At 38.1% G+C, this 9,907-nt stretch overlaps 1 pseudogene; it reads right to left on the minus strand.

Moving 5' to 3' along the window:
• Window positions 1-9,110: 9,110 nt before the first annotated feature.
• LOC121103224 lies at window positions 9,111-9,663 on the minus strand (annotated as a pseudogene).
• Between the last annotated feature and the right edge of the window lie 244 nt (window positions 9,664-9,907).

The raw sequence follows: 9,907 nt of genomic DNA on the forward strand, positions 1-9,907 counted from the left end.
AAAAACAGACACATAGACCAATGGAACAGAATACAGAACCCAGAAATGGATCGTCGGCTCTTTGGGCAACTAATCTTTGATAAAGCAGGAAAAAACATCCGGTGGATAAAAGACAGTCTCTTCAATAAGTGGTGCTGGGAAAATTGGACATGTACATGCAAAAGAATGAAACTTGACCACTCTCTCACACCATACACAAAGATAAACTCCAAATTGATGAAAGACTTAGATGTGAGACAAGAATCCATCAAAATCCTAGAGGAGAACATAGGCAGCAACCTCTACGACATCGGCCAAAGCAACCTTTTTCATGACACATCTTCAAAGGCAAGAGAAACAAAAGATAGAATGAATTTGTGGGACTTCATCAAGATAAAAAGCTTCTGCACAGCCAAGGAAACAGTCAAAAAAACTAAGAGGCAGCCCACGGAATGGGAGAATATATTTGCAAATGCTGCTACAGATAAAAGACTGGTATCCAAGATCTACAAAGAACTTCTCAAACACAATATGTGAGAAACAAATAAACAAATCATAAAATGGGCAGAAGATATGAACAGACACTTTTCCAATGATGACATACAAATGGCTAACAGACACATGAAAAAATGTTCAAAATCATTAGCCATCAGGGAAATTCAAATCAAAACCACACTAAGATACCACCTTATGCCAGTTAGAATGGCAAAAATTAACAAGACAGGAAACAGCAATTGCTAGAGAGGATGTGGAGAAAGGGGATCCCTCCTACATTGTTGGTGGGAATGCAAGTTGGTAGAGCCACTCTGGAAAACAGTGGGGAGGTCCCTTAAAAAGTTAAAAATTGAGCTACCCTATGACCCAGCAATTGCAATAGTAGTGAAGAGAAGGGCCATATGCACCCACTGTTCATAGCAGCATTGTGCACAGTAGCTAAATTGTGGAAGGAACCGAGATGCCCTTCAACAGATGACTGGATTAAGAAGCTGTAGTCCATATATACAATGGAATATTACTCAGCTATCAGAAAGAACGAGTTCTCAATATTTGCTGCAACATGGACGGCACTGGAGGAGATAATGCTAAGTGAAATAAGTCAAGCAGAGAAAGACAATTATCATATGATCTCTCTCATCTATGGAACATAAGAACTAGGAAGATCGGTAGGGGAAGAAAGGGATAAAGAAAGGGGGGGTAATCAGAAGGGGGAATGAAGCATGAGAGACTATGGACTCTGAGAAACAAACTGAGGGCTTCAGAGGGGAGGGGAGTGGGGGAATGGGATAGACTGCTGATGGGTAGTAAGGAGGGCACGTATTGCATCGTGCACTGGGTGTTATACGCAACTAATGAATCATCGAACTTTACATCAGAAATCAGGGATGTATTGTATGGTGACTAACATAATATAATAAAAAAACATTGAATAAAAAAAAAATAAAAGAAAAAGTCTGTTTCATTCACGAGTGGTATAATATACTACAGTGAAAATGACTATATTAGAGCTCCAAGCAATAACATGGGTGAATACTGCAAGCACTCCAATGAATGAAAGAAGCTAGACATGAAAGTACACATTGTAACATGCCATTCATAAAAGTTCAAAAGCAGGTAGAAATACTCTATCATGTTAGAAGTCAGGTGATGAATCTCTTCAGCAAAGAAGAAGCGATGGGAAGGTCTTCTACAATACTGGTACACACACACACACACACACACATATACACAAACACACACACTAATTACATATTATATATAATTATAATATATAATTTATTAATTTATATATAATATTTTAAAATTATATATATATATACATATATATATAAAATTTCTCACCCTGGGTGGCAGAGATATGTTCACTTCCCAATAATTCATTAATCAATATACTTACAATTTGAGTATTTAGGGTGTTTTACTTGAACAATTGTTTCTTAATCACCCCATACCATACAATTTAATAGACATGTTTTGAGCACCATTTCCTGTGCCAGAGACAGGGCTACATGCTATGGATGCAGAAATCAATACAACTCGTCTTATTTTGAATAGATTAGAGCCTAAACACTAGGGCAGACAACTGTTCTAGGTTTTTCATTGTAAAACTACAATAATAGTTGCAAACTTATTTGTAATCAGGGAAACCAAGTATATTCTCGGCTGATTATATATATTTTATCTTCAGTATTACAGAGTATAAGGTCAGGAAGAAAATGGAAACTCTCTCTTGCCATTTAATCATTAGTTATATCAAATCCTACATACACGCTTGTAACTGAAGGCTGAAGCAGTATTTCCCCAACCCCTGCAACTCTGCTTGAGTTCGTGAATGGTAGGAATGACGAGGGCTGTTTGCCTTGTGTACTAATCTTCACTGAACTCAAAATAAAGCCATCACTACGAAAACTGTGCATATATCACATTGCATTGAATCAGCTATCAAGGCAATTGAAAATGTGTATTTGGTTATTTTCCACTGACAGTCGAGTGATTAGGACAGGGACTCCAATACAAGCGTACACAGAATGCAGCTCCTTCTCTGTACATTTAAATGAAGCGAACCCCAGACAAAGTCAGTCACCTGACAGAGGTTATACAGCTAGTCAGACTGAGCTGAGACTCAGCTCTTTACCACCTTTTTGTAGTCTTGGGCTCTCTCCCCTTCATTCTGCTAAAAGCCAGACAGAAAAAAAAGACCAAAACTATTAAACAAGGTGTGTAGTGGAATTAAATTACTTCTCAGGTCTTACATTCCTGAATTTCTAGGAATTCGGTAGACAATGAGCAATGGTAGTTCCTAATTCATCAGAAGGAAAGATACCCTCAGGTCAGCATCCAACCATACGTTTAACCTTTGTCTATTAAATTCAAAGTGTTTCAGTAGCAGTAGGAGCCACTCCAAAAGTGACTAAGAAAATGTCCCCTCCTCAGGGGCTTGTAATGAAGTCGCCAATGTTCCTCAGGCTAGGCACCTCATTTTTGCTATATTCTGAGTTGCTAAGCCCTTCTAGGCCCTTCTCTTTCCTTCAATCCTTCACTCCTTTTATTTGTGATTATTTTTTCTCTCCAATTACATTGCATTCTCAAGGCCTCAAAGCTTGCTTTCTTTTGTTTAGAATGAAAAGCCAGAGTCTGTTTCTTTTTCATGATTGGCTGTTAAGGTAATAAAAAAGAAAAAAAAAGAATGTCCAAGGGAATTGCATATTTGGTTGCACATACGGAATAATTCTCTCCGACATTTTCAAAAGGAAAGCACTTAAAATGTACTGTTTAAAAATCATCCTCTAACTTTTTTGTCTTTTAAATTTTCCCCGCATTTTCCTCCCAAAACAACTTAAAAGCTTCTCATTGTCTCCTCTTAGAAGATCGAGAGAAATAAAAGTATATTAATGTGCCATCTCCATTTCTACCTTAACTTTTCCTTTTTATTTTATTTTTTCCATAGGGATCTATGGTTACTTTCCGTGTTTTCCTTCCTCCATCCCAACTCAGCCGCCCCATGTGTTTGACCAAACTGCCTGCCCCACTGGAGTGACAGCCCCTTGCAGACAGGCAGCCGTAGTCATCAGTCACATAAACGGGATGAATTAGGATTTACGTCAACTAATGTTGATTTGCTATTCTTTCCTCTGGATACGTGGGCCTCGTAGGTGAAGGAGAGTAATGAGGAGGATGGCAGACAAAAAGCTAACCTTGTGTGTTCCCTTTAGGCTTTGTTTCTAGGCCTCCAGAGTTGTCTTCCATTTGCCTCAAAGAAAGCATTTCCTGTGACTCAGAGTGCCTGGTTGTGACTAATAGCAGGAAATGTCTTTGAGGGAGAAACTGGAGTCCTCTGATCTTATTCCAGGCTCTTCTAACCTGCTGTTGGAATTCAAATAAGCCCTTTGAATTGCAGTGTTCTCATCTGTTGAATGGGGTGACTATCACTATCTTCTTTGCTCAGACTCACCATGAGAATTCATGTGACATAGAATGAGAATACTTCGAAATGTATAGAGGATATGCATGTTTAAAATGTCACTGGTATCAGTGTAGTTATTAACATTGTCATTAATGTACAAGTGCTAGTAGTAGCCAGAGTCATGTTCACCTATAAAACAGTAGAACGGAGCAGAAGGAAAATCAGGCATGAAAATGAATGTCTCTTTAATGTTGGTGCAGTCCTGAGGTCTCAAGGCAGTGGCAGGCAGAGTTCAGGGCTCTCAGTTAAGCACAATGCCTGACAAACTCCTTCGGGTGTTGTGTGGAGCCTCAGTCTATGCCGGCAAGGTGGACCTTACATCTGTCTCCTGCTTGGTCCTCCCAGGAGGGGAATGGCAACAGAAAATCACTTCTCACTTTCCCGGGCAGAGGAAAGTAGAGGTTTTCATACCTCTTTTCCAGGCCAACTATGAATCTGCCTATTGAGTTTATATTTCAGTGATGATTATTTTTTCCTATACTTTAAGCTATAATCAAATGGCTTAAAAAATTTTTTTTGGTCCTTATATGTGGATAGTGGTTCCCTCAACATAGGAAGTCTCCCCAAATATCTATCTAATGCTTTTTCATGGTCTTCTGTTTATCTTTATTCTCTTAGATTTACTGATTATCAGGAGGAGGCCTTGGTGTTCTCAATTCCGACCCAAATTCAGGCTATGGAGAAGCTTTTATCTGAGTTTCAGAAGCAATAATTAGGTAGCCAGCAATGAAGTTTTCTTCCTGAGACACTTTATTCTCATAACACCTCTGGTTCATGTTGAAGAGGGAAGAAAACACAAATAGGCAAGAGGCCCTGTACCCAAGGGGTCCCGGAGTGATGACGGACCTGTCCCGGTCCCAGTGCCGTATTTATAGTCATTCTGGTGTAATCACTCACCAGACATCTATTCTGTACCACAACTTTGTTCATGTAACCAGAACACCTTTTCAAGGCATCTTGGAATCTAAACTGAGAACCAGAATGTTGTTTGATTGGCATAAAAATAGAGCAAATAGAATTGGATGAATTTCAGAAATATTTCTCTTTCTTGGGTGGTGCTAAATAAGCCTTGACAAGTTTCTATTATTAAATTAAATGCATTTTCAATCATCAAAACTTATTTGCCTTTTAAAGATCAGTTAAGACCCCCAAACACAGATTATAGTTTTCCTCAGCCTGACCCCAGTTAGTCTGATTGGACTGGGGAGAGAACTTATTCCTATTTCCTCAAAATTTTATTTAAAAAAATTCCTGAGGGTAGATGCATAGGTTGTTTCCAGATATGAGTGTATTCATCCATTTTTTGGTGCATTACATTGATTTTGATGCACTTCAATTTCAGAGGGTTCCCCTTTTCCCTGCTTTTGTACTCAACCTTCTCATTGTGGAGTGCATTTCTAAGATCTCTGATCCTCTCTGTATCTAATAAACTTGTGTGAAAAATAAACAGAAAAAGATCGGCTATATTTTACTATTCATAGTCCTAGACATTCATTTTTTTTCCTAATAAAAAGTTAGCTACTATTTGATGGACCTGCTTCCTCCAGGATTAATCCATTCGTTTTATCATCCTTGATAGTGAGAGTTACCAACGAGAGCTTAATTCTATTGCAATGATAGAATTTAAGGAGCCTGAAGTCCCAGGATGAACATATATGGTATTCCACATGGAAATTTTATTCTATTAGACAAAGTGTGTAGGCTTCCAATATACCTTGGCTCAGAATTCACTTTTGATTCAGAATCCCACCTCATATATAGAAGGACTAGTCCTTTTTCTCTAACATCTGAAGCATTAAAGCAATGATGTCAAAAAGGAAAAAGAAATATTGGAGAATGAGGGGGAAAAATGTCTCGAGGAGATCATTTAATTTTTAACCGCAACAATAATTCTTTTCAAAATTACCTAGCTAAATGCCTTATTTAAATAAAATTTCTTCTTGAAAAAAACCTTAGATTTTTAAATGATGTGCCATGTATAACATCCTGAGGGGGAAGTATTAGCATTTAGAGGGAATTACAATTAAAAAGAAAACAAAGACCTCTATTTGGGATATTAAAAAAAAGAATCCTAATACTTCAAAAATGACACAACTTACTCTCATGATATGTTTCTGACTCTCCCTATTTAGAACCTATAATAATTTAAGTTCTCCATATGACCCCCAAAGGAGCATGGCAGCCACTGCCAGTTAAATTAAAGTGGCCCACTAAAATTTTTAATCCATAATAATGGGAATTGTACGCCAATCATCCCTCCATTTCTTCAAGAGGCTATCATACTACTTGGCGCATAGTAGGCATTTAATATGTACTGTTTGAATTTCATTGAAAAGTTTTTTAATTGCAAAGATGATCTCAATATAGTCAAAGACTCACCAAGACAAGAAAACTAAAGTCAATTTCTAGATATGACACATTTATAGGTGAAATTTGCATTCATTTGAAAACAGTTTTGATTCTCAATGAAGAGAGGATTATTACCAGTTATTTCCCAGGCTGACTAAAATCCAAACTATCCAAAGCAGCTGGTTAGGTAGGTGAAACAACCTTCCCTGAATTGAAAGTCTCCATAGTTATTTGCTTATTTTTCAGCTTGTTTTTAACTGTATTTTCTGAAGCATGCCTTCTACTTCAAGAAAGCCAACCATCAATTTATCATTATGGAAATCCTCTCTAATGTACAACTCATTCATATATACATATATGTGTGTGTGTGTTTGTATGTGTGTATATATATTTGTATAACATGTTAAATAGATAATCAAGATTATAAATTGGAAGTGGGATCTTAGAAGGAAATACTTTATCTCTAAGTGAAACCTTTGAGGTTTCCTTGGGTCCTTGGATTTTGTGACATCTTAAACATAAACATTCAAGCCTATCCTACCCTTAGGCTGACTACTACCAGGAGATAACATAATAAGTAACCTTGGGATAAATGTATTATTACTATATGTGCTCGAATCAACTATGAATTTGGTTCTTGGTCATCTACATATACAGTAGATGTGTGTAAAATGAAACAATTACCTTGTAGTATTAAAAGCCGAAAATAATATCTTTTCTAACAATATTGTAATTTTATGTTTTGTTAGGAATTTTCATCCAATATTGACTGAAAAGATCAATAGACTATCTCAGCATGTTATGCTGTGCATTTATTTACTGTTGCCACTGATGCAATAAAATTAAATTACAGTACTGCATCAGCCTATACTATCCTGTACTTAATTTACTTACAGTGTCATTTCCAACAATATCTGGTTGGTCCCATGAACACTGTGAAGACAATGCCCTAACAAGTGAGAGAGGTGGGAGTCCGCAGGAATGAAGGAGGAATAAGAGCATCTGCAGTATGTAGCAGAGACATGTTGGCCTCAGTTTAATCTGCTTATTCCAACCACCTTCTTCATCCAGTTCCTTTTCTTATATTTGAGACTCAGTGTCACTGGTATCAAGGTTCCTGAAATTCTCAGTAAAAATACTACCGTTGTCACTATCAATATTAGATAATAATGCAAATAATGCAGGATGTCTTTGGAAGGTCCTCTTAGAACACAGAGGATATTACTTGCCTGGAAATTATGACTGGAGCCCAAAGTTTTCCCTTTGTGTGTAGTAATTTATTGGTACAGAAGAGTTCGGAATACATTGGTGCAGATGCATTCATTAATTGATTTATGCATCAGACCATTAATTCGACAAATATTCATTTAATATCTTCTATTCACCTAAGAGTGTGTTTGGTTTTGGGGATAAACATGATATTGTGGCTAGAAAAATGAAATTAACAGCTATATTACAATAGCAGCAATAATGAACTTAATAGAGGAAAATGCATCTTCATCTGGCTAAGAGAGTAAGCCTCATAAAGTATGTGATATGTGTTGGGTTTTGATAAAAGGCTAGGAATATTTCAGGAAGAAAAAAGGGAAAGTATATTGCAGGGAGAAGAAAATGCAGGTACAAAGGTCACATAGGTATGAGAGAGAGACACCCTCAGAACTCTAAGTACTTAGGTACTGTTGGAGCCTGGGACGTAGTAGGTGCTCAGTAAAACATCACAGTGTTGTCTTTATGGGCATACTGCAGGGGCTAGGAAGCTAGAGAAAGAACTAAGCCCAATGGTTCAGTGACAGCCCTTTCGTCATGTGATTGCCTCCCATTTTAAAAGGAGGACTGAAATGACTCTATTTAATTTTAAGACCATAATAAGGTCAAGGTGACTTGAAAAAAAATTATTTAACTCTAGTTTAGTTTCTATAAAGGAGTCCACAGAACTAGATTCATATTCATTCCCCTCCCCCTTCCTCCTGTTCTTCCCCTTGCACCTTCTCTCCTTGTCCTGCCCTTCCTCCTTCTCCCTCTCCCTCTTCCTAGATCTCACTCTCACTCTCTGCCTTTTCTTACTTTTTATTGTGTGGATACAACCCAAATCTGGGACTCTTGCTTTTGACTTCACATTATGTAGAAAGAGCTAAGATGCATTTATAAAATCCCAAGACAACATGCCAGCTTTCTAGGAGGCCGGTCACGGCAAGGCGGAGAATTGCACTTTCTTTACAGTAGAAATTAGCAGACTCACCATCCCAGCAGACTTCCAAAATAATCCCTCCCTTGGTTTTTATCTGATGCCTTAAATCCCTCTCTAGTGTCCAAGTTCCCAAACATCACTTTCTGGCTGCACTCATCTTACCCCAGTTCTCTCTCCACCACTCCTGCTCCTTGGCCTGTAATCACCATCACTTGCACACCTGCCTGTGCCCTCCATCCCCCAAGGGCCCATGAGTCTGTGCATCCTAGCTGTAGCCACAACTTCTGCCTCTAGTCCCACCTCTAGGCAACCTGGGTCCCAAAGTCCATTATTTGGGTCATTCTCTTGCCAGTCACCTCCATGTCCTTCTCCTCTCACCTTTCCATCCCAAGCAATGCTGTAAAACCTCAGAGCTGCTTAATGTAATCTTTCTGCACTCCTTGTTGGGACTTTAGAGCTCCTGGAGAAAAAGACATACCTGTGATGACTGATGTCACCATAAATTCAGTATCTCTAACCTAAGCTAGAACCCTCTACATTTCAGATATTTAAAATCTCTTCAAGTGACTTCTGTCCTTTCTCTTCCTCCTCTTCTTTCCTTTTTAAATACAGATTTAAGGTAGATATCTATGTTTACAATTGAAACTGTGGGAGTTAAGAATTCACAAGCTTGCCTGTGAGATTTTTATATATAACCAGAAAAAAAGTTTTGGCCTTCGCTTCCACATTGTTCTGCTGTGCTTTATCCAAATGTATCTTTAGGAGCCAGCTGCTGTCCTGAATCACATGAATACGCTTACCTAGAATTTTACCTGGAAGACCCAAGTCTTGAAGGATTGCATCATGGGACACTTTTTCTTTTCTTTTTCCTTTTTATGTCTTTTACATATAAGGTAGAATTCTTCACTTAGCAATAGCGACAACGTGCTTCTCACTTAACGCTTCTCCAATTCACGTACTAGCTGGATTTGGATCTTCTGGAAAGATTTCAGGTAAGAAGTGGAAACAGGATTGTAACATCTCTCTGACCACTACTAACTTTAATTTTCTTGGCTGCTGGGATAGTTAGCTCTTTTAGCTGAACCTTGGAATTTACTTCCAAGTTCAGGAGAATCTGAGAAATGCCAGACTCAACTCATCTGGCTTTTTGCCAAGGCTTCAAAATCACTGGACTTGAATTAAACATGAACTTTTCTGGCTGAGCACTCTGGGAAGAGGCTGAAGTCTTAGGAGAACTCAGTCTCTCTCACTGATAGAGGAAACAGTCACTCCAGAATTACCTGCAGTCCCCTCAATTTGCAAACTTTGTCTTGAATTCATACTTTGGTACTTGCCATGTCCTCTCCCTAAACTGCTCTTTTCTTCTACTTTGATTTCCTCTCTTCTGACCCTTTTTCCTGATTAATCCTATTTTTATGTATAGTAACAAA

Source organism: Ursus maritimus, unplaced genomic scaffold (assembly GCF_017311325.1).
Source record: "Ursus maritimus isolate PB19 unplaced genomic scaffold, ASM1731132v1 scaffold_18, whole genome shotgun sequence".
NCBI classification, from domain to species: domain Eukaryota; kingdom Metazoa; phylum Chordata; class Mammalia; order Carnivora; family Ursidae; genus Ursus; species Ursus maritimus.